Source organism: Malus sylvestris, chromosome 1 (assembly GCF_916048215.2).
Source record: "Malus sylvestris chromosome 1, drMalSylv7.2, whole genome shotgun sequence".
NCBI lineage: Eukaryota > Viridiplantae > Streptophyta > Magnoliopsida > Rosales > Rosaceae > Malus > Malus sylvestris.
The window spans coordinates 22729713-22755243 of record NC_062260.1 but is presented as its reverse complement, the minus strand read 5'-3'; the positions used below and the strand labels follow the sequence as shown (position 1 = coordinate 22755243).

The following is a 25531-nucleotide window of genomic DNA, read 5'->3' as shown; positions in this document are numbered from 1 at the left end:
GCTGAATAAGCCTCCGCCATGATCTTCATTCGAAGACTTATGCCCGAAGCATTATAAACGGAAGTACCTCCTGAACGAGGATTCCATGGCTCTTTGGCTCGCTCCTACATACCATTTAATCATGAAAGACATTGTCTGAAGCACACCATGATTACGTCCATGAATTAGTACAATTCTGAAGTTTATATCTGATCGAATTTTGACTGGAGAATACTTTTCTCGTCCTTCCATGTTTCTAACTCGCCCCTGAAACAGCAGTGTAGAAAGCAGAAGTTTACCAAATTCTCGGATCTAATAGCTGCCATAAACATATGGTAGAATCAGGGTCTGCCAAGGTGTGGCATTATGCCCGAAGCGTGCTCCTTGGCACCTAAGACCTAAAACTTCAAAAATAAGGGATAATATTCTCGAACTTTAACCATGCAGCATCTACTTCCGTATAGACAGAATAGATCATTGGTTATGCACCTATTTGTACCTCTACCAATGTTGTTGAGGAGTATCATTCTAGTAGTCAATATGTGAGACTAACTTTGCTCCACCAAACACCGTTGGAAGAGCAGAATTTTGACATGAATGGCCTTGTTGGCCGAATCCACCCTAGTAACTTTGGTTTACTTTGTGAACATTTTGCCATGTTCTTGGATTCAAGTTTGGTGTATGTTTTACTTATGGATAATCTTATTGATATTGTCCTCGACTATGAATTAATTGAATCATGTTTCTTAATACATGTGACTGATTCAATTAAACACATGATTAGGTAGGAATGTGGGGAAGTTAGTTGTCTTGATGAATGTGATACTACGCACACTAACTTTACACCTAAATCACATCTCCAACAACGACTTCAGGTCTATCCAACCTGATTAAGAGCATTTGGCACGCTCCTCGTTGTAAGAATGGTACTGAATTATCATTTAAGGGACCTTAAATTCTCCCTATCGTTGAGTTTTTAAGGATATTCGAGAGAACAATGATCATAAATGAAACCACTAAAGAAAATAGAGTGAAATATCCTTGCATCACCTCCAAGAATGAGCCTGAAACCAATTGTCTCCCAACTGGGAATACACCACATATGCCCGGCATAGAACCTGGTGATTGAGTAGTTTACTTGCTTTGGCAAAACCATTTAGGACACTTAGGTCGAACAATGATGCTACAACGCATCTCCTTACTAGAAGTAAGGATTTTGTGCCTACAACACACTTTGCCAAGCCTACTCATTAGGGAAATTGATTTTTTATATCATCCTTTACAAAGATACAAAACGACTCTCTTTTCATAGTGGATTCAAGGGAATATATGTGGACTAATCCAACCAAAATGCGAACCATATAAATACTTATGGTTTTGGTTGATCGAAAAACTGGTCACATGTTTGTCTACACACATTGCTGCTAAACCTTCTGGCCGATTAAGGGCTCACCACCCTACTTATCCCTTAAGGTCCATGAGACTAGATAATGCTGAAGTGTTTATATCAACAGTTTTCGATAAAGTATTGCATGTATTTTGGGTTTATAATTGAACATCGAATTCCCATGTTTACCCCAAATAGCCTTGCCTAGCGATCATAAATAGCAATTTAAATGATTGCCCGAATTTTGGTAAACGTACCAAGTTTTCGGTTTCTGCCTAGGGCTATGCAATCTTGTACGCAGTTATGTTGGTCCGCCTTAAGGCCCATTGCCACCCAACCTATATGATGTTACAGTTGGTTACTGGGTACGAACTTGACGATTTTCTTATTTATGCATTTGGGTGCTCATTCTATGTGCCCAGTTGCACCGCCGCAACGTACCAACATAGGTCCTCAAAGAATGATGTGTATCTTTTGTCGATCATGATTCTCCTTCACACTAGCTCTCTTCAAGCCCTTGCACGCAATCTCTTTACCGCTCATTTGTGGGTTGTCATTTTAATGAGATAGTCTTCCCACCGTTAAGGGGAGATAAGAACATCAACGGTCCTGTAGAACGACGTGAATTTACGTGTACGTTGCCCACTATGTCTCATCTCGATCCCCATACTGCACAAGTGTGATAAGCAAGTGCGATGAATTCTAGCTTTTAGAATGTTGCTCCAGACGCATTCCTCTAATCTAGCTAAAGTGATGAGATCAGATACCAGCTGCAAACATGCCTGCAAGGATAGACGTACTCAACGGACATCGAGTCAACATTCTTAGAGGGTGTGCCACCACTATTGGAAGGTTAGATGCCCCTATTGGACGTCTGGTACACCGGCGGATAGCCAATCAATCTGTCTTGGCCTAGAGCACAACAAATCATTCGGTTCGTAAGATTCACTTCCCTAGAAGAGGAAGACACGACACAACAATGAATCCATACTCGATCGCTTTCTCAAATCATTTCCATCTCATGAGATTAATCCGGATTACTCCCAAGACTTGAAATTCTTGGTCCAGTATACTAGTTTAGATGAGCTAAATAGAATTGAAATGAGATTACCATCGATGATGTTTTCACTTATATGGTAGCTACCGACATAAATGAAAAACGATGATATCGAACCGTGTTCCGTTGATTAAGTGACAACGTAGAACTGATTAGACAACCAAAATTACAATCCAGGTCAAATTCCTTACCAAAGTGTGTTTGGACCTGTCGTTCCTACACTACCTAAGGTAACCCTCTTATGTTACAAATGGGAAAGGAAGCGTTATGAGATGAATGAAATAGTGCGATATGATGCATACCTTACGGCGCAAGGTTTCTCTCAAATGTCCTATGATTGATAGCAGCATTAAAATGTGGTTAGTGTTTCTCCATGGGGATATAGATACAGAGATTGTCATGTAAGTTCCCGAAGAATTACATGGACTAGTTCAAATAGTTCCAAAACCACGGAACACCCTCTTAATTTGTTTGAGGCATTCGCTACAATCCGATGGATGGTATACTCGTCTAAGTGATTATTTGATCAGTCAGGGATGAATTATGCCCTTACGTGTTAAAACTATAAAGTCTTATTCCGAATTGCTAGAGTTACAATTTATATAGTTAACACAAATCTCACTAAGACTCCGGAAGAGCTTGAGAAAACTACCTCGTACCTGAAGATGAAATTTGAGATGAATGATCTTAAGAAAACTCGTTTTTGCTTTGACCTGAAGTTCAAGCATTGTTCTAACGGTATTTTGGTCTACCAGTTGAACTACACCCCGAATGTGCTACTTTTGAGTATACCTTTGATTGTCCATACGTTATATGCAAATGAGACCCTTGAAGAGGTTATGGAATCCGAAATTCCATATCTAAAGTTCAACTTTACGCTTCGTTGTACTGAGCTCATTGTTTTTAGACAGGACATTTCCTTCACTGTTGATCTATTGGTAAAGATGCAGCACCGTGCCTACACGCAACCACTGAATTGGTATTAAAGACGTACCCTGAAGGTATTACATGGGCAAATCCCAATGCATCTCGAGCAGATCTAACCCCCTTGATCCTTGAAATGATGTTTGCCTTGTTTGTTATGCTGATGCAGGTTACTTATCAAACCCGCACAAGGCAAAATCCCCAAATAGTTATGTCTTTACCGTTAAGGGATATTGCAATATCTTGGAGGTCCACAATATGACCTTAGTTGCGAAATCTTCGAACCGTTCCAAGATTCACCTTACTTCACTACACCATAAGTGAGACATGGTTAGGCGTTCTTGTTGAGCATATTCGAAATACTTGCTGTGTTTTCATCGATCGTTGAGTCCCAACAACAATCCATGAAGATTATGCTGCATGTATCCACCCGACCAAGACATGTGCATCAACAAAGTCAACGCCAAGACATATTACGTCTACATCAGCAAAGCATCAAGAGATTGAAGTTATGCAAGGCGATCCCAGACAACCTTGCTGACCTCTACACAACGTCACTACCGAAGTCAACCTTCCAGAAGCTTGTTCGAGGAATTGGTATGCCGAACTATCATATGCAGTGCTTGTAGTTCTCATTTGGAAGTTATGTCAAACTTAGGGGGAGTATCCAAAAGTATACTCACTTGATCTTAATGTACTCTTTTTCCTTACGATTAGGAGCATTTTTCCCACTGACTTTTTGCTACGTAACTAGGTTTTAACGAGGCACCCATCCTGGGCTGATCATACCATTGTGAGCTCTTCTACTTGCGTCTAAAAAATGTATAGTTTTGACTTAATGCAACTTCTCACTTTTCTCCTTAGTCTATGGGTTTTTCTCCCACCTTGGGTTTTACCATAGCGAGGTTTTGTGAATTTTACTTTTTATGCATTCTTCAATTGATTTGAGACTCGCATTTGCTCATTGTGCCGAAGACTTCATCAACTGTACTTCATCACTGAAGACCTGATGCGCCATTTACTTGAGTATTTACACACTCAAGGGGGAGTGTTGCAGTCCTATTAGATTAGGAATGTGAATGTGTGAATCCTAGTAGATATGGGAATGTATCTTATATTCCTATTAGGAGTAGATTACCTATTAAATGTTGTAATCCTAAAGGGTAATGAATTAACATTCCCTACTACTATTAATAAAGGCACAATGGGCTGGAATAACACACCTCACAATTACACATCTCTCTATTCTCTCTATTATTGCCACACATTTCTCTCTATCTATATGACCTCCATAATTGTTCAGTAAACTATGCCTACAACATAATACTTATTTAATGATAATTTAAATCCATCCAGGCTCCTTCCTAGGTCTCACCTAGGCACCTAGCTGCTAGGTCCTAGTCCATTGTTTGACTAGATCCTAACATTTTTTAGGATCTAATCCTAGCCAATTTAAGTTTCTTACATTGGCTTGGAAATTATTGCTTACAACTGATTTGGTAGAGAGACTATTTTTTGCTATGAATATTGACTCAAACCTTTGTACTCTCCAATGTGAAATCAACTACTTCGATTGAACCTTGCACTCTTTTGAATTTCTCCCCTCCCCTCGGCAAATCCTGGCTTCGCCACTGGCGGGTGTGAATAATGAATAATAGTTATGGAGAAGCTTTTGGAGTGTAGAAAGTTGGCCAGTTCTAGCATAGAAGTGATGTGGCCTTGAAACGGCAGTGGGAAGAAGATCACTCTCCTGCCTTTGCTTTGCTTTGCTCCATTATTGAATCGAGAATGTTAGCGTTTGCTTAGCTCTGTGTGACTTGTGAGCTTTATGATTTCATATATGTAAAGATATTATTGGGTAAGAGGAAATTGAATTTTTCTCCATGTTTCACGTTTAGAAAAAAAGAAGGGTAAAAGACTGTTTACTAGCCTCATGTTTCATGGTTTTCAACATTTAGTACATCAAGTTTTTTTCGTCTCAGAGTCATACCTAAAGTGTAAATTTTGGGACAGTCTCATACATCCGTTAGTCAAACTGTTAGTTCTCCCGTTAAGTGATGATGTGGCGCCCATGTGGACAATAACGTGGCGCCACGTGTCAGCCACGTTTTTTTTTGTGACAGGGTTTTTTTTTTCTTTCTTCTTTTCTTCTTTTCTTCTTTTTCTTCTTCTTCTTCCACCCGACTGCAACATTTTTTTTTCCTTCCTCCTTCTCCTTTCTTCCCCTTCTTCTCCTTCTTCCTTCTTTTCCTCCGAATCTGGGGAAGTTTTTTTTTTCTTCCTCCTTCTTCCCCCTTCTTCCTTCCTCTTCTTCTTCTTCTTCTTCTTCTTCTTCTTCTTCCTCCGAATCTGCCCAGATTCGGTTTTTTTTTTTTTTTTTTTTGAGGAAGATGAAGAAGAAGGAGGAAGGAGGAAGGAGGAAGGAGGAAGGAAGAAGGAAGAAGGAAGAAGAAGAAGAAGAAGGAAGAAGAAGGAGGAAGAAGAAGAAGGAAGGAAAAAAAGAAAAGAAAAAAAGTTGCAGTCGGAGGAAGAAGAAGAAGAAAGAAGAAAGAAAAAAAAGCCGAATCTGGGCAGATTCGGAGGAAGAAGAAGAAGAAGAAGAAGAAGAGGAAGGAAGAAGGAGGAAGGAGGAAGGAGAAGGAAGAAGGAGGAAGAAGAAGAAGAAAAAAAAAAAAAAAAAACTTCCCCAGATTCGGAGGAAGAAGAAGAAGAAGAAGAAAAAGAAGGAGAATGAGAAGAAGGGGAAGAAGAAGAAGAAGAAGAAGAAGAAAGAAGAAAGAAGAAGAAGAAAGAGAAAAAAAAAGTTTGCAGTCGGGTGGAAGAAGAAGAAGAAGAAGAAAGAGAGAAAAAAAAAAAATTCCCCAGATTTGGAGGAAGAAAAAGGAGAAGGAGAAGGAGAAGGAAGAAGAAGGAAGAAGGAGAAGAAGGGGAAGGAAGAAGAAGGAAGGAAGAAGAAGAAGGACGAAGAAAAAAAATAAAAAAAAAAAGTTTGCAGTCGGGTGGAAGAAGAAGAAGAAGAAGAAGAAGAAAGAGAAAAAAAAAAATTTCCCAGATTCGGAGGAAGAAAAAGGAGAAAGAGAAGAAGAAGGAGAAGGAGAAGGAAGAAGAAGGAAGAAGGAGAAGAAGGGGAAGGAAGAATGAGGAAGGAAGAAGGAGAAGGAGGAAGAAAAAAAAAAGTTTGCAGTCGGGTGGAAGAAGAAGAAGAAGAAGAAAGAAGAAAGAAAAAGAAGAAAGAAAAAAGAAAAAAAAAAAAACACTGTCACAAAAAAAAAACGTGGCTGACACGTGGCGCCACATCATCACTTAACGGGAGAACTAACAGTTTGACTAACAGATGTATGAGACTGTCCCAAAATTTACACTTTAGGTATGACTCTGAGACGAAAAAAACTTGATGTACTAAATGTTGAAAACCATGAAACATGAGGGTAGTAAACAGTCTTTTACCCAAAAAAAAAAACCCAAAAATGGACACAGGTTTCACAACTGTATGACTTTATAACAAGATTATTGGGTAAGAGGAAATTGATTTTTTCTCCATGTTTCACGTTTAGCCAAAAAAAAAAACCCAAAAATGGACACATGTTTCACAATTGTATGACTTTATAACAAGATTCTAAAAAGCATTTGGCGCTATTAAGACGACGGGCAAAGGTCTAATGCCTAGAGGCCTAAGTGGGTGTCTAGATGGATCTTCCTAGCTAGGTTGGAGATCTACATCAGCAATTTTTGGGGGCTTGGAGATCCGCCGTGAAGTTTACAACATGAAGTCTTTTCTCTCTAATTTTGTATTCATCAATTCTCTCCCTTCACTAACCCTAACCACACATCTCTCTCTCTCTCTCTCTCTCTCTCTCCCTCCCTCCCTCGTCCTTTTTCTCTAATCCCTCCCTCATCTTTTTTCTCTAATTTTGTAATCATCAATTCTCTCCTTCACTAACCCTAACCACACATCTCTCTCTCTCTCTCTCTCTCTCTCTCTCTCTCTCTCTCTCCTTCCCTCCCTCCTAGTGTTTCAGATTTTTTTAACCAATATTCAAGTTTTATTAAAAGACCGAACAAAACTGAAATTTCGGTTTGGTTTCGATTTTGAAAAAAACCAAACCAAATGAAATTGAACTCACCCCTATGTGAAATGACTAGAGACGACGCTTGATGGTACGGATTGATGGACCTTGGTTGACTCATCTTAGATATGCGACGTCTTAATGATGAGCGCATTGTTTTATGTGTGCCTCAGTTTCCATGATGCTTCTATGGTGGTTATTTTAAAAATGCGTAGGACTCTCTAGTGAGTGAAATTAACTAATATTATGTGCTAACAATTTTGCAATTTTTTGTTACCTAGTCATCATGGAGTGAAGGCGATAAAGCCTGAGTTTATACTTTGTGGATATAGCATGAATTTATAAATGTGTTTGTTAAATGATATCGAGTCTGCACCTATAACAATATGGTATATGGTGGTCGTGCTTTGTTAATCTGTATTGTCGACCATTACTATTTAGTGATTGTGCTTGGTAAAATCGGCATTGGGCATTCATTACTTTTTAGCACGACTGTGGTGCTGGATGGACATACCAGTTCTAAGGGATGATTGTGCTTGGTTAAGCCGATATATGCGCGATTATTGCCTCATCAGTAAGCTCTAAGGATTGTGCTTGGTTAAGCCGCTGCTCTAAGGGTTTGTGCCTGGTTAAGCCGTTATGGGCGACTACTACCTATTTGGTTGCTTGAGTGGGTTCAGGACTTTCGGGCCTCGTACAAACTGTGTCACTCTAGATCCATTCTTTTGTGTGGGTCGACCATGAAAAGTCAGTTGAATGCTAGTGTGGATTCATTTAAGATTTCGAGTGAGATTTTTGTATAATATACAAATAATTTATGAAATGATGTTTTTAAACTGGGATTGTTTAACTTTTAATCATATATTTTTACTTATACGAACTTATTATGAATGCTGACCGATGAGGTGGCAAAGCTTGAGAAAATGAGATTTTTCAGTGTGTTTGAAAACATGGTTACTAAGACTTTAAGAACTCAGGTTTTTCACATTGATTGCATACCCATTCAACTATGGGATGCATGTATTTATAATTGCTTCACAATTACATCAGAGGGTTTGAAAACCCTATTTACAAGGAGATTTGAAATTCAAACAATACAAATCAGAAAACAACAGTTTACAAATATTTGAAAAATATATCCTATAAACAAGGAACCCTAATCAGATAACAGTTTCAAACTGAACTGAACTAAACTCTCAAAGCGCGTTGGACTCCTTAACTCACGATGGATGGAAGTTCATGTTGACTTCGTCTAACATCCCCCTACAAGATAACAGGTGCTGGAACAACTGGAAGCTTGGAAACAAGTAACTTGAATATGGACGAAGACAATCCTTTAGTAAAAATATCAGCAAGCTGGTCCTGGGAACACACATAATTTACCAACAGCTGACCACGAACAACCTTCTCACGAACATAATGATAGTCGACCTCTAGATGCTTGGTTCTCGAATGAAAAATTGGGTTGGACGCAAGGGCAATAGAGGAAATATTGTCACACTAAATAATTGGTTGAACCAGATGCAGGTGAAGATCCTTATAAAGATACCGTAACCATGACAACTCAGTGACAGTATAAGCTAATTGCCTATACTCCGCGTCTGCACTCAATTTGGAGACCATCTTCTGCTTCTTCGAACTCCAGGATACAAGGTTTGAACCCAAATAAACACATAAGCCAGCTGTGGAATGACAAGTGTCCGGGTTGCCAACATAATCTGCATCAGAGTAGGCTGTCAACTTGGCATTTCCTGGTTTGTACAGTAACCCATGATTATATATAGCCTTCAAGTAACGAATTATTCTTTTGACTGTCATCCAGTGCGTTGTCTTTGGAGAATGCATATAACTGGCACACCTGATTCACAGCGTATGATAAATCAGGCCGAGTGATGGTGAGGTACTGTAGGGCACCAACAACACTACAATACATTCTGGATTGGTATAAAGATCACCAACATAAGCACTCAACTTCTGACCTGACGAAACCGGAGTGGAAGGTAAGTCTAAGGCATATTTCGACTAACTGAGATGCATGGAATGACCATTATACTTGACTTCAATTCCAAGAAAATAATTCAGGGGCTCTAAATCCTTCATTGAAAACAAACTGCCAAGTTTCTTAATCAAATGAGCCATTTGACGAGGACTGTTCCCTATGATTAAAATGTCATCTACATAGATTAACAAAATGAGATATACACCTTGTTTATTAAACACAAACAAACTGTAATTACATGTAGACTCTTCGAATCCCAGTTGAAGCAAGAAGTCTGAAAAACGTTGGAACCAAACTCTAGGTGCCTGTTTTAAACCGTATATGGAACGTTGCAACTTACAGACTTGATTTGGAAACTGTTTATCAATGAACTCTGATGGTTGACGCATGAAGACATGTTCATTCAAGTAGCCATGAAGGAACGCATTCTGAATGTCGAGTTGGCGTACAGGCCACTTCTTCGACACAACAAAACTTAAGTCTAATGGTGCTATGCTTAACCACAGGACTGAAAGTCTCGGTGTAATCCATGCCAGCCTTCTGGTGAAATCCATTAGCCACTAGTCGAGCTTTATGATGCTCAATAGTGCCATCTGCTCGGCGTTTAATTTTGAACACCCATTTATTGGGCATCACGTTCATGTCAGGACAATATGGAACTAAACTCCAGGTTCCACACATTTATAGTGCATTAAACTCTTGCACCATAGCTTCCCTCCACTCCTGATGCTTGACTGCTTGACTAAAACAAGTAGGTTCAACAAGAAATTTATCAATTACAACATGCATAGCATACTTTGGATTTGGTTTAAGGACCCCGGACTTGGAGCGTGTAGTCATAGAGTGCCCAGTATCACTAGGCACATTGGCTGGTAGATATTGTGAATTGTCTAACACTTGCTCATTTGATTATAGTGAGGGTCCTAAGGGATGGTTAGGTGCTAAAGGTGTGATGGATGGACATATTATATCAGGAGAGGGAGTTATATGTGGTGAGGTGGTGGCATCATGATAGGTCTCTGCGAGATTGGCAAGATTACAGTCAGACGAGATTTGTGGGGGTAAATGTGTAGTGGTTGCAATAGAACTCACGGGAGCAGTTGTTGTTAATGGAAATGTAAATAATAATTGGGGTAAAAAATTGTTACCTTGTGATTCAAGGCTTTCAGGAGAAGATGTGAGTCCCTTAAAAGGGAAGAAATCCTTAACGAATAGGACATGGCGAGACAAGTAAACTCGTCTTGTGGACAGATCCAAGCATTTGTATCCTTGATGATTCAGTGAATACCCAAGAAAAACACATGACTTTGATTTTTGTTGCAATTTGTTTTGATTGTATGGTATTAACCATGGAAAACAACGATATAACTAAAAACTTTTAAAATGTCATAATTCGGTTTCCTTTGAAACAATTTCCCAAAAGGTGATATGTTTGATAATACAGTAGTTGGTAACCTATTGATTAAGTACGTAGCAATTGAGTATGCATCAAACCAAAATTTATTTGGCATGGACGACTGAGAAAGCATAACAATTGCAGTTTCAACAATGTGTCGATGTTTTCGTTCGGCCAAACCATTTTGTTCAGGGTGTCTAGGGCACGAAAAGCATTGTAAAATACCATGAACAGAAAGAAAATGTTGGAAAACATGTTGGAAACCTATGGGCAGATATGATATTTGTGGATGCAGAAGGACAATGAAGTATATCACGTAAAGCAAAGGAGCAAGTATTAGTTTTAAGTTGATTCGAGCCATAATGTGCGATAGAGATACCGAAATTATTACCTACACCTCCCACACCATCATTACTAGTGTATTTCTTAGGATTGGTCAAATTCTGAATTTCTAGAGTGATGTGTGTGTTGGCACCTGTGTCCAACAGCCAAAATCCATTTTACTGCTTGTTTAGGGTGATGGGAGAGGAAATCATTGCCGAAAGGCGTTTGGCCGGAATTCTTCCTTCAAATGCAGTGTTCATACGCTGTTAGCAGTCAAGGGCAGGATGACCTAGTTTGCCACAAATTTGACAAACAATTCTATCACCACAAGAAACCAACCTTTCTCCATTACCTGGGTTATTCTGATGATTGTTGTTATTGTGAGGGTTGTAGCCTCTTTGAGCCATGCCATGCTGTGAAGAGTTGCCTCGCCCACCACCACGAAAATGACCACCACCACGGCCTCTGGAAGCCACAAACGCATTGACAGTAGTTCCTTCCACCACAGGAACATTTTGTTCAGCCATCCTTCTTTCTGTAGGCAGCAGCAGTGATTCAAGGGTTGGATATGTGATAGGAGTATCACGAGCTTATGCAGAACTCACACTCATCTCAAACTCTGGTCCTTGATTGTTCAACACAATTTGAACAAGTTCCTCATCACTCACAGGAACAAAATTCGATTTTGAGAGGTAGATGAATACATTTGCTCAAGAGCTTCCCAAGTAGCTCGGGCAAATCGTTTGCTTGCCACGACAGACAAGACAGACGTAGTCAGAGATCCATTAATCCAGCTGAGGATCATTTGATCCTGTTGAACCCAGGTTGAGTACGCAGGATTCACAGTGGTGGAGCCAGCAACATGCTTTGGGGGACACAACAGCGTGCCATCGACATACCCCATTAGGTCCTTACTTTTCAGAATAGGAAGCATTTGAGCCAACCACAATGGGTAGTTGGTTCTATCGAGTTTGATGTTCACAACAGTGGAGAAGGGCTGGAAGGTGTTGTTTTGAGGGTTGGGGTTAATAGCGGGGACATTATTTTCAGCCATGGAAGCGATGATGGGAAGGATGACAAAGGAGGATCTTTGTTGTTAGACAAAAAAAGCTCTAGAAACCATATAAGACTTTAAGAACTCAGTTTTTTCACATTGATTGCATACCCATTCAACTGTGGGATGCATGTATTTATAATTGCTTCACGATTACATCAGAGGGTTTGAAAACCCTATTTACAAGGAGATTTGAAATTCAAACAATACAAATCAGAAAACAACAGTTTACAAATATTTGAAAAATATATCCTATAAACAAGGAATCCTAATCAGATAACAGTTTCAAATTGAACTGAACTCTCAAAGCACGCTGGACTCCTTAACTCACGGTGGATGGAAGTTCACGTTGACTTCGTCTAACAGGTTACATACACATAGTGTTATACAAGTGAAAGGACAAATGAAAAAAAAAAAAAAAAAAACTCCTCTCACAAATAACATATAACGTACCATAGGAAAATATTATATAATATGGGAAATTTGCTCACGCAAGACGCAACCCTGGAATCTTATCTTATTGATGGCTCTGAAGTTGAATTTTTTCTCACCCCACATGTCCACAACAGCTCCCTTTGTCGTCCCTTTTTTCTGTGGTTGCTAACAAAGATACACAAGGAAAATTCGGGGTGGTTCGGTATGTGATACCATACCAAAACTAGTATCCCGAATCTCAAACCGAAATTTTTTGGGACGGGAATTTTAAGACCAATCCCAAACCAAATTTTCGGGAATCCCGAAATATTTTCGGGATTTTGGGACAAATCGGGAATCCCAAATTTAAATATGAAATTTTGAATTGTTGTTCAAATATATAATGCAAGAACACATTCATGAACTAGGAATGTCATTTCATTCACACTACCATTTAATCTAAAACTAGCATGCCTGCTCTTTTTATCAGAGTCAAAATTCAAATTAATTAAACCCTTTTTGCAATCTGTTGAGAGACAAAAGAATCAAGTCTTCTGAAAGCAGCAGCCATGGCAGCAGCATATAATAAAATCCAAATGAATATCAAACAGAACATGAAAAATATGCAAGGTGTAGGGCATTCCAGGTTGCAGAGCATGAATTAGAAACTACTAGCATCAATTATAAAAGAATAATGTATATAATATATATGTATAAATATATATATATATATATATAATAATTAATATTATATATTTTCGGTTCGGTATGGGATTCCCGAAATATCGAGAAGCCAATCCTGAATCCCGTACAGAAATTTAGGGATCGGTTCGGGATAGCATCCCGAAAATTTCGGGAATTTCGGTTTGGGAAATTTTTTGTTTGGGATCGGGATTTTTTCGGTTTGGTTCGAGATTTTCGGGATTTTTTTTCCACCCCTAAGGAAAATCATTGTCTATATTTACCAATTGGGTTTTGCGCTTATTTTTCTATAGGGCCTTTCATTTTGTCTGTGGGCAGTAGACCTGGCAGTTTCTGACATGATACGAAAACGACAAGTTTCAGATTAACACTATAATTAATCGGGTTATTAATGGGTTCTTAACGGGTATACACGGGGGTAACACGTGGGTAACCCGTTTCGATCCGTTAAGAAAAAAAATATTTTGATAATTTTAAAGTTTAATTACTAAAAGATGTATTATAACATACAATAGCCATATTAATATATACAATATATTCTATATTAAATATATAGTTTTGTATTATTATTCTATATCATTTATAAAAAAAAAGTTTTAGTCATTATTTATTTTTATTATGAGAGTTCCTTATTATCATTACTAGGATAAATTTTACTTAACATGTTGTTGTCCAAAATTAAAATAAACTAGTATAGTATTTGTATAGACAAGAACTAAGAAGACATACATACAAGTATGAAAAATGTGAAAGAATATATAAACACTCGTGATTCATCATTATTCCTCCACGAGTAGATAATAGTTACACTTACATTATCATTTAGATTTTTAAAATCCTCCAAACCCTCATGAATAATATTTTTTATTTGAGGGAAAAATTAATAAAATTAATAATAATTATTGTAGAAGTGTAAAAAATGTAAAAAAAAAATTAAACAATCACTCATAGTGACAAGCTTTACAACTTTTATGAAGGGGTCAACTTCGAAATCCAACACTATAATCCATAAACCTTACATTTATATTTAACTGTTGATTGTCATTTACGCTTTATTCTTCTTATTGAATTTCATTTTTAAAATTTTCATTTTTGAAAACATGATCATCTGGCGGATGTAAGAAGATGAACGGTTTAGATCTTTGATATCATGTTTTGATATTTACGGTTAACTGAAATATAAGTCGATGTCATATAATTTGTAGAAACTTTATAAACATCAAGCAATATTTTCACTAACCGTGAAACTCTGAATATAATATCAACGATCCAAACCGTTCATCTTCCTGCATCCTCTAATAGATCATGTTTTCAAAAAAGAAAATCTGGAAAAAAAAAAAAAACAAAATTTGATGAGAACAATGAAGCGTAAATGTAAACAACAATCAACGGTTAAATTTTGATCTATGATATTAATGATTATAGTGGCGAATTTTGAAGTTAAGTTTTTCATGAAAGTTGTAAAACTTGTCATTACAAGTGTTTATATATTTTTTTCTATATTTTTTACACTTCTACATTAATTAAAAACTATTAAAGACTTTACTTAATTAAGTAAGCTATTAATTAATTTATACCCATTTTGTTTCAAAAGCAATGGATGATAGAGATTCAGATTCAGTAAACCTTAGTGATGAGGAGTCTGTGGAGATTATAATGGGAACTGAACAAGATCTTGGAAGCAAAAGTATAGACAATACAAATACGAGTCTTGCAAAGAAAAATGCTAGAGCAATCAATTTAGGTAAGCGAAAATATACTTAAAAGAAAATTGCGTTTTTATGTTTTGACAATATGGTATGTATATATTTATTTAGTATTATGTTTTTCATTTGATTATTTATTGGTTTAAAATATATTTTCCTTAACGGGTAACGGGTCGAGGTCATATTACCTGTTACTATTATCGGGTTGATTTCGGGTCTGGTCATTTTACCCGTTTATTTTAACGGGTGTTACACGAAACGACCCGTTAAGATATCAGGTATGACACAAAAATGACACGAACACGGAAAACACGACTCAAATGTCAGGTCTAGTGGGCAGTACCCTTGTATTCCTTCATAGTGCCATCAGTTATATATGCGCCCATTGATCTTCCGCCACGTGCCATATTCCACGATGGTCTCTTCTCTTCTTCTCTCTAGAAATCCCCTCGTCAAACCAGAGACTACCGAACACTTCCCTCCTCCTCCGTCCTCCTCTTGAAACAACCGGAACCATAAAACACCGCCACACAATTACGAAAATGCCCCCGTATTCTCACTATATATACCCCTCTCCCCCACCACACCAAAACCAGAATCAATCCAATGTGTTTTTCTCATCAGTTTAGGTCTATTGACCATATTTCTACAAATGACCATTTTGTTATTATGGTAAATGGAAAAACTCTAATTACTAAGTTATGGATCTTTGCATTGGAACACTTGAAAACCCTTCGCAATTTACTTCTCGAACAAGGCATCAGAAAATATTCAGAGGAGTTTCTGCTGATGGAGAGTTGGGGTAAAGCTATTGGAAAGCATTTGCTTGCAAGTACAAGCAACCGAATGAACAGTATGCCAATAATTTTTTTGATAAATCCTTTCCGCAGAAAGAAAAACATTTTTATTCCATTATGTAATTTACAAATCAAAGGCCCACATACAAATGTATAAAAAGCAAAGTTAGACCCTCCCAAGCTAACCAAACCGAGCCCAACCAGGAGCCCAAAACAAGAGAGAAAACAAAAGAAGGTTCAAGATTGCTGCTACCACCGCTGCAATAGTAATTCACGACCAACCATATTCGACTCCCCCAACAAACGCCCATAATCCAACCAAGCAGCACTAGGTAAACCCATCATTCAACCACGAACGTCGATCCGATCTCAGATAGAGATTAAAAGAAATCTGTGGGATTACCATGAACAACACTGCCAACAAAGGCAAATAGAAGAAAGTGGTGGTGTTGTAAACACTCGGCTGGTGTGAATATCGGACGGAAAATTTTATTTGAACACATAAAATCTCTTTCTACACCCAACTTAAACTTTGAATGTGAATTGTCCTTTTAACCCTATTGCATAATTACAACTAACTACAAGATGAAATTAACAATAAACCCACATCTAATAATCAAACCCTACCATCATGGAATCTTTATCCTATGTTCATTCAATCTAAAACCTAAGACGCTTACATAGAGAAAAACAAACTCATTTTGAACGATGGATAGTGATTTAGAAGTTTTGAATCCTCCAACTAAAGTATGAATCGATTTTTGCAATTTTTTTTTTCGTTTGATTTCAATTTTTATTAGGATTTAGGAACAAGATCAACACATTTTCTAAAGCATAATGACTAGCAGAAACATATATATGAGATTTAAAATTTTAAAGTGTAGCAACTTGTGTGAATGTCACGCTTTCTTCTCCTTTCATTCGTGAAGGGTGAAGGCTATACTTTGCTTGTAATTTTGATGGCAGTGCATAGCAGCACTATAGCTACTGTTCTTGAATTTAAAGGTGTTGAGATTAGACCCGGCAGTTTCTGACACGACACGGTGACACAACACGAAAACGACACGAAAATAACGGGTTTCAGGTCAATACGATAACTTATCGGGTCATTATTGGGTGACCCGTTAAGAACCTGTTAATAACGGGTTCTTAACGGGTATACACGCGGGTAACACGTGGGTAACCCGTTTCGACCCGTTAAGAAAAATTTTATTTTGATAATTTTAAAGTTTAATTACTAAAAGATTTATTATAAAATACAATAGCCATATTAATATATACAATATATTCTATATTAAATATATAGTTTTGTATTATTATTCTATATAAGTTTTAAAAAAAAGTTTTAGTCATTATTTATTTTTATTATGAGAGTTCCTTATTATCATTACTAAGATAAATTTTACTTAACATGTTGTTGTCCAAAATTAAAATAAACTAATATAGTATTTGTATAGGCAAGAACTAAGAAGACATACATACAAGTATGAAAAATGTGAAAGAATATATAAATACTCGTGATTCATCATTATTCCTCCACGAGTAGATAATGGTTACACTTACATTATCGTTTAGATTTTTAAAATCCTCAAAACCTTCATGAATAATGTTTTTTATTTGAGGGAAAAATTAATAATAATTATTGTAGAAGTGTAAAAAATTAAAAAATATATATATACAATCACTCATAGTGACAAACTTTACAACTTTCATGAAGGGGTCAGCTTCAAAATACAACACTATAATTCATAAACCTTGAATTTATATTTAACCGTCGATTGCCATTTACGCTTTACTCTTCTTACTGAATTTCATTTTTTAAATTTTCTTTTTTGAAATATGATCATCTGGCGGATGTAAGAAGATGAACGGTTCAGATCTTTAATATCACGTTTCAATATTTACGGTTAACTGAAATATGAGTCGATGTCATATAGTTTGTAGAAACTTTATAAACATCAAGCAATATTTTCACTAACCATAAAACTTTGAATATAATATCAATGATCCAAACTGTTCATCTTCATGCATCCTTTAATAGATCAAGTTTTCAAAAAAGAAAATCTGAAAAGAAAAAAAAAAACAAAATTTGATGGGAATAATGAAGTGTAAATGTAAACAACAATCAACGGTTAAATTTTGATCTATGATTTATATGATTATAGTGGTGAATTTCGAAGTTAAGTTCTTCATGAAAGTTGTAAAGCTTGTCATTACGAGCGTTTATATATTTTTTTTCTATATTTTTTTTACACTTCTACATTAATTAAAAAACTATTAAAGACTTTAGGTAAGTGAAAATATACTTAAAAGAAAAATGCGTTTTTATATTTTGGATGTGACAATATGGTATGTACATACTTATTTAGTATATGTTTTTCATTTGATTATTTATTGGTTTAAAATATATTTTCCTTAACTGGTAACGGGTCGGGTCATATTAACTGTTAATATTATTGGGTCGATTTCGGGTTGGGTCATTTTACCCGTTTATTTTAACGGGTGTTACACGACACGATCCGTTAAGATATCGGGTATGACACGAAAACGACACGAACACGGAAAACACGACACGAATGCCAAGTCTAGTTGAGATCCTTCTATCCGGTGAAACAAATGTATGTAATCTCCAAAAGCTTCCCCTTCTTTCTCTTGTTTCAATCAATATTGTTTTTCATAATTTAATTCAATTGTTTGGATGTCGAAAATGTTTTGATTTCATTCAAATATAGGAACGTGAGGTTCAAGTAGGTTCATAGCATGAAAAAATATGCCTTCAATTATAGAGTTGAATTTTGTTATCTTGATTATCATAATTAAAACATAATCTTGTTTTGATTACGAGATTATAAGGTACCCTTATCGTCATTTAATGGGAGAAAATTGTGCCTCTACTTCTCTGCAAATTAGAGTGGAAGGCAAAGAGTCTAAGATAATCTTTGTCTCTTTCGGTTGTGGTGAGGTAAAAATGAACACTTCAAGTGCATGTCATGGCTGGCATTGAATGGATGCTATTTTTCATAAAAGATTGAGTGACATCTACCGCATAGAATGAGTTGGAATGCTGATTTTGGGTCTTAATTTTCTAAATGGGTGTAAAGATCAATTTTAATATTGAATTTGGTTCGTGAGGGTAGTTTAGGTAGTAAGTTGAGTTTAAAGAGATATTGAGAATTTAATTAAAAGTAATATGGGTGAAGAGAAGAAGTTAGGTGTAGAAAGAGGTTATATGGGTTCAAATAAAATTTCTCATATCGGAACGCACAATCTTGAATAGTCGCAACAAGTTGCGTTGAAGACCGACTTTAGACCGGAATGAAGGTGGTTGAGGAAGATGGATGCCCATGGGGTGTCAAGGACAAGGCAAATCGGGAAAGAAAGCTGGGGTTAGAAATAGCAGAAAGAGCGAAAGGAGGAAATAGAAGGAAAAGGGAATGATCTGCCACCGATCCCTGCCACAACGAGGGCTAGCGGCGACAAAATCAGACGGAAGGGAAACCACTCACACAATAGTGAGAACGACTCCCAGGAAGAGAGAAGAGCTCTCACATGGAAAGAGTTTTTTTTTTTTCCGCAATTCCAGTATGCCACTAATTTGGATCAATTAAAAGTAGACAATGTAAGTATGATGATTATTATGCATGTATATTGATTGGATGCATTCACTGTGACGAATAAATCCTAATTTTTAATTTGATTGTTATATTGGATGCCCTATATGAGGCTTTGAGACAACTTTCTCTAATGTTTTTCGGAGTTAGGGGACCCCCGGGGGGGGGGGGGGGGGGTGGGTCATTCTATCAAGGTGTTAGCCATTTCTCATGCTTTGAGTGAGAAGAAAGTAGCCTACTTGTAGTTGACGGCTAATCCTGGGGTTTGGTTCTTTCTTTCCGTATTGTGCGGGTTTAGAGAGTAAGATTTCTACTATTGTAGTCCGATGACCAAGCCTTATGCGTAGCTCGACTCGCCTAATCCTTTATCATCCTTATTATAAAAATAAATAAAAAATATTTTTCGTGTCATACTCGATATTTTAACGTGTTGTGTCATGTAACATCCGTTAAAATGAACGGGTAATATGACCCAACCCGAACTCGACCCGTTAATATTAACAAGTAATATGATCTGACCCGTTACCCGTTAAAGAAAATATATTTTAAACCAATAAATGATCAAATGAAAAGCATAATACTAAATTAGTATATACATACCACATTGTCACATAAATATTACTTCAAAACATAAAAACACATTTGTCTTTCAAGTACCACATAAATATTAATTAATGTAGAAGTGTGAAAAATATATATAAACACTCGTACTAACAAGCTTTACAACTTTCATAAAGGGCTCAACTTCGAAATTCACCACTATGATCACATAAACTATGGATCGAAATTGAACCGTTAATTGTCGTTTACATTTACGCTCAATTCTTCTCACCAAATTTTTACTTTTTAGAGGATGCAGGAAGATGAATGGTTCGGATCATTGATATTACGTTCAAAGTTTTACCGTTAGTGAAAATATTGCTCGGAGTTTATAAAGTCTCTAAAAACTATATAACATCGACTCACATTTCAGTTAACCGTAAATATCGGAATGTGATATCAACGATTCGAACTTTTCATTTTTCTACATCCGCTAAAAGATCATGTTTTCAAAAAACAAAATTTGAAAAACAAAATTGGGTGAGAGAATAAAGTGTAAACAACAATCAACGGTTAAATATAAATCTAAGGTTTATGGATTATGATGTCGAATTTTGAAGTTGACCCCTTCACTAAAGTTGTAAAGCTTGTCATTACCAATGATTGTATATATATTTTTTCACATTTTTCACACTTATACTATAATTATTATGAATTTTATTAATTTTGCACTCAAATAAAAACACTAGTCGTGAGGGTTTGGAGGGTTTTAAAAATCTACACAACAACGTAACCACTATCTACGTGTGGATGATGCAATCACAAGCATTTATATATTCTTTCACATTTTTCACACTTGTACATTAATTATTATGAATTTTTATTTATTTTGAACTCCCCTAAAATACTATTCATGAGGGTTTGTAGGGTTTTAAAAATTCAAACAACGATGTACCCATTTCAAATCATAGAGGATGCGCTCACGAGCATTTTAAATATATTTTTTTCACATTTTTTGCACTTGTAAATTAATTATTATAATTGTTTTTAATATGTTTGATAATTTATTATTTAAGGTGTTTTATAATGTTTTAATCTCACTTTTAAGAGGATAAAACATTTATGAGTATACTGTATGAGTGAGTAAAAACCTTTGTTAGGTCGTTGACTCTAAAATTGAAAGTCTGTCATTTTGATTATACTATTATTAACTAGTTGATTTGAATTATGGACAACAGGTCAAGTAAAATTTATTCCAGTAATGATTAAATAAATAAAATAAAACTTAATTTTTTTCTTATACAGAAGTAATTTAATAATACACATTTAATATACAATATATACACTATGACTATTGTATTTTATAATAAGTTTGTTTAATAGTTTAAATTTAAAATCATCAAAAAAAAAAATCTTAATAGATCGAAACAGAGCCGTTATTAACGGGTAATTCAATAATAATCTGAAATCTATTATTTTCGTATCGTTTAAGAAATTGTCACGTCTAATTAAAACCATTATTGTTTTGTTTTGATTTTTTAGTATTCTGACCAACATCACATGTTGGAATAGGTTGAAAACTAAGTTCAAATGTGCGAATCGGGTAGCAAGAACAGGAGAAAAGGCTGATATAAACAAAATGTCAGTTTTTGTTTAAAAAGGAAATCTGAAGACTGGCTTTTATTGAGATTTTATTTTATACACATAATGTAGTTAACCTATTACAACTTAAACTATTAAACAATAATAATAATAAAAATGGTTGGGTTGTCAGTTTTTGCTAAAAGCCTCTATTTAGGTATTAACCTATTACAACCCAACCATTATTATTATTATTATTGAATAAATAATACCACTTAGTTTCTTACACAAAACGATCTTAGTTTCTTACACAAAACGATTTATAACGATAAAATGTGTTTGACCAAGCCATCCAAAGACTGGAACGACGAGCCACCTTCTTTGAGGCAAAGATTTGCCTTTTCCATCAACTTTAAGGCTCTCTCTTTGATCTCTTCCCCTTCTTTCTCAACCATCAGTCTTCTAATTGTTCTTTCAACCTCACCTCTCTCAATCCCATGCTCCAACTGCAGCCCTACCTTCTAAACATCACTCACATTTCTTGCAATCAGCATTTGCTCACCCAAACATGGCGTGCAAATCATAGGAACCCCTTCACAAATGCTCTCCATTGTAGAATTCCAACCATTGTGAGTCCAATAAACTCCGACTGCTGGATGGGCCAACACTTCTTTTTGTGGAGCCCATTTCACAATATAAGCCCTTCCGTTCAATGCTTCTAAAAACCCGTTAGGTAATGCTTCGAGCCAGTCAAGCCCGTTGACGAACCTGGGTCGAACCACCCACAAAAAGGGTTGATTGCTATTGGCCAGCCCCCAAGCTATCTCCAAAAATTGAGCTTCCTCTATATGTACAAAGCTCCCAAAGCTAACATAAGCAACAGATTTTGGCGCTTGAGTGTTCAGCCATGAAATGCAACTCTGGTCTTGTACCAATAAACTACTTGAAGAGGATATTGTACGGCAACACTTGTGAAATGGACCTATTGGGAAAATGGGAACATTGGACAGGTACTCTTGACGGATTGTAGCCAGAGGTTGTTCTTCAAGATCTTCAGATGTATTTAAGATGAGTCCATGAGAAGACTTTGGTTCATTTGACATTTGGACGGCCAGTTGATAAAAATTCCCAAGATCACAACCAGGCATCATTGGCAGGTCTATAATTTTGATAGGTGATAGTTCTGTCACTACCTCTTCTAGTCGAGAATCTAATACCAAAATAATAGAAAGCCAAATATAAGTTGTTCAAGTATTTGTACATTATCATCAGTTCACTCATGTTTATAACCAGTGAATTAGTAGTACTATGTAACAATGGTGAGTAAAAAGACATTTTGTAATATTTGACTTAATTATTCTGGTAAAACCATTATATGTGTCCAAAAAAAAAAACTTTTAGCAACTTGATGTTGTGCTACTGATAACGGTGTTTGGATCAAAACTTGACTTTGGGCTCAGGAGATGAGCTGGCCCAAATGGAGGCCTGAAGGAATAGTTGGCCGAAGCCCAGCCGAGACCCAAAAAAGCAGAAAAGGCCTTTTCTGACTTGATGCAGCTCATGAAGACCACTTGCTCACCTACCCAAGGGCCAAGTGATATAGACTGACCAGCTACACAGCCCATAAAGTACTTTATGGTGGCATTATATGTAAAATAGCTGATGAGTCATCTCCCTCAAACCGCGTCGGGCAAGGCTGCTGCTTCAGGAGACCAAGCCGAGTTGTCTATATAAGAAGAAAGAGAAACCAGGAATAAGGACACTCAATCAAACAAACAAATGCAAGCATAAACTCTGCTCAAAGCCAGATTTGCCTTCAAAACGAAGTTGTAGTCAACCCAAGCCTTCATCCCTCTCGGGACAAGCCTTCATCCCTCGCGGGATAACCTTTCCTTTAAACCTTTGTAATAGCTCTGCTACCTTGCTGTAGTATCGATTCACCTTTTGTAATCTCTCTCTCCCTCTCTCTAAGCTTTCAGACCCTTAACAAAACTACAAAGATAGGAACCTGCAAGACGAGCAGCCTTGCCTGATAAGGTTTAACCTTGCCCGACCTTCTATGCTTTGTTTTTTTGTCTTTTCATTCATTAAGCCTAGCAATATGTTGTATACTTCCAGTTATATGCAAGTTATTTCTAGCAAGATGACCATTAAAAAGCTTTCTCAGTACTTAGACCCGATTTGAATAGATCTTCAGTATTCAAATCAGATCTAAGTCCTAAGCCCTCGGGCATGCAAATCTGATCAGTTAAAAGTCCTTGGCCTCAAGGCATAAAAAAGAACTTTATGTGGACTTAACCCATCCACGACAATCCTTGATAAACGAGAAGTCCGAAGTTACTTGGGGCGCAAGTAATCGACCTATCTTTTAGTTTTATTTATATTATATTATGATTATCATAGAACGCTTAAGCATGGAATGGATTCTGATAGGAAGCCTCAAGGCCTACACCTAAGGCCCCACAAAGGCACCTATTTGGGTTCATTCCGTTCTGCGGTCTAAAACGTTTGAGTATTAGAACGAACTCTAATGGGAAGCCTCAAGGCCTACACCTAAGGCCCCACAAAGGCACCTATTTTGGTTCATCCTATCTCTCGGACTCGGGTAATCAGAAGTATAATAGTTATAAGGCTCCTGCAATCACGAGAACAAATATGATGTGTTCGAGCATCGGTTTAGTTTGATAGGAAGCCTCAAGGCCTATACCTAAGGCCCCACAAAGGCACCTGTTATATCTAACACGGTTTCTCGGGTATATACATATTTACAACTAAAACCCAACATCCATTCTACATCTGCCATGCTAAAGATGGCAGTGGCACGCCTGAGCACCTAAAAGTTAATCTTGATTGTGAGCCTCAAGGCCTACACCTAAGGCCCCACAAAGGCACCTTTCAAAGTTAACTCTGTCCTTCTCTTTCAGCCTTGCCCGACGAGCCTTGCCCAACGAATCTTGCCCGATAAGGATTTGCCCGACGAGACTTGCCCGACAAAGCCCGACAGTGAAGCAGAAGCCCGACAGCAGCCCTCAACCGGCGCCAAACCTCCCGGGGAGCTGTGCGCTCGTCGTCCAGGAAGCACTCCCCGACGGAGATTCCTGACGCGAACAAACGGTATTGAGTTATTTTGTTGTAACCAACCTAGAAAGAAAGAAGCATATATCTGATGTACCTTGTATTGGGAGGTAACCCTTTTCCTTGAGAAGCGGAAATGCAGCCCAAACAACCAAATTAATGGCGCACGATACATGTAACAGGATCCTCGGAAGCTTAAAGCTCTCCGCAATGGATCGAGTGAAGGGAAGTAAAGTGTCCGAGATCAAGCAAGCAACGGGGTCTTCCAACTTAACATCATCCGATAACAACCCAGCCAAGCATTCTCTGAAAGGCTCAACACATTTAGCATTTAGAATAGAAAGACGAAGGGTGGGATCCTTGATGGAGGCCTCGTTTTCTGTCAAGTCAACAGTGATTGAATGGTAAATGAAGTGTGGGTTTAGGGTTGAAGGATTGAGGGAGTTGATGTTGGCATAGATGATGGCTATGGAGAATCCTTTGGCATGCAGAATGTTGGCCAGTTCTAGCATAGGGTTTATGTGCCCTTGGGCGGGAATCGGGAAGAGGACAACTCTCCTGCCTTTGCTTTGCTCCATTTTTCAATCGACAATGTTTACTTTTGCTTAGCTTAACTTGTGAATTTATTGGTGAATGCGGAGGCAGCTGAGCTTGGAAAATTCGCTCACGCACGCAACCCTGGAATCTTATCTTATTGATGGCTTTGTTTTTGGTTAATATTGCTGGCTCTGTTGAAGTTGTTGGAAAGATGGCTGGCCTCCATTAAAACATATTCTTCCACTAAAATATGCTTTGCCAACTCATGTCTCATCATCCCCATTAAAGTAGCTGCCTATAAAATGAATAGGAGGAGAACACACCAAACCGTAAGGAAGAAATGGGAAGGAAGAGAGAAAAGAAAGAAAGAGAGAGAGGGGG

The 25531-nt window shown here is 37.1% G+C and overlaps 1 pseudogene; it reads right to left on the bottom strand.

The window, feature by feature from the left end:
• Positions 1–21750: 21750 nt before the first annotated feature.
• LOC126633452 (UDP-glycosyltransferase 76B1-like) lies at positions 21751–25297 on the bottom strand (annotated as a pseudogene).
• Between the last annotated feature and the right edge of the window lie 234 nt (positions 25298–25531).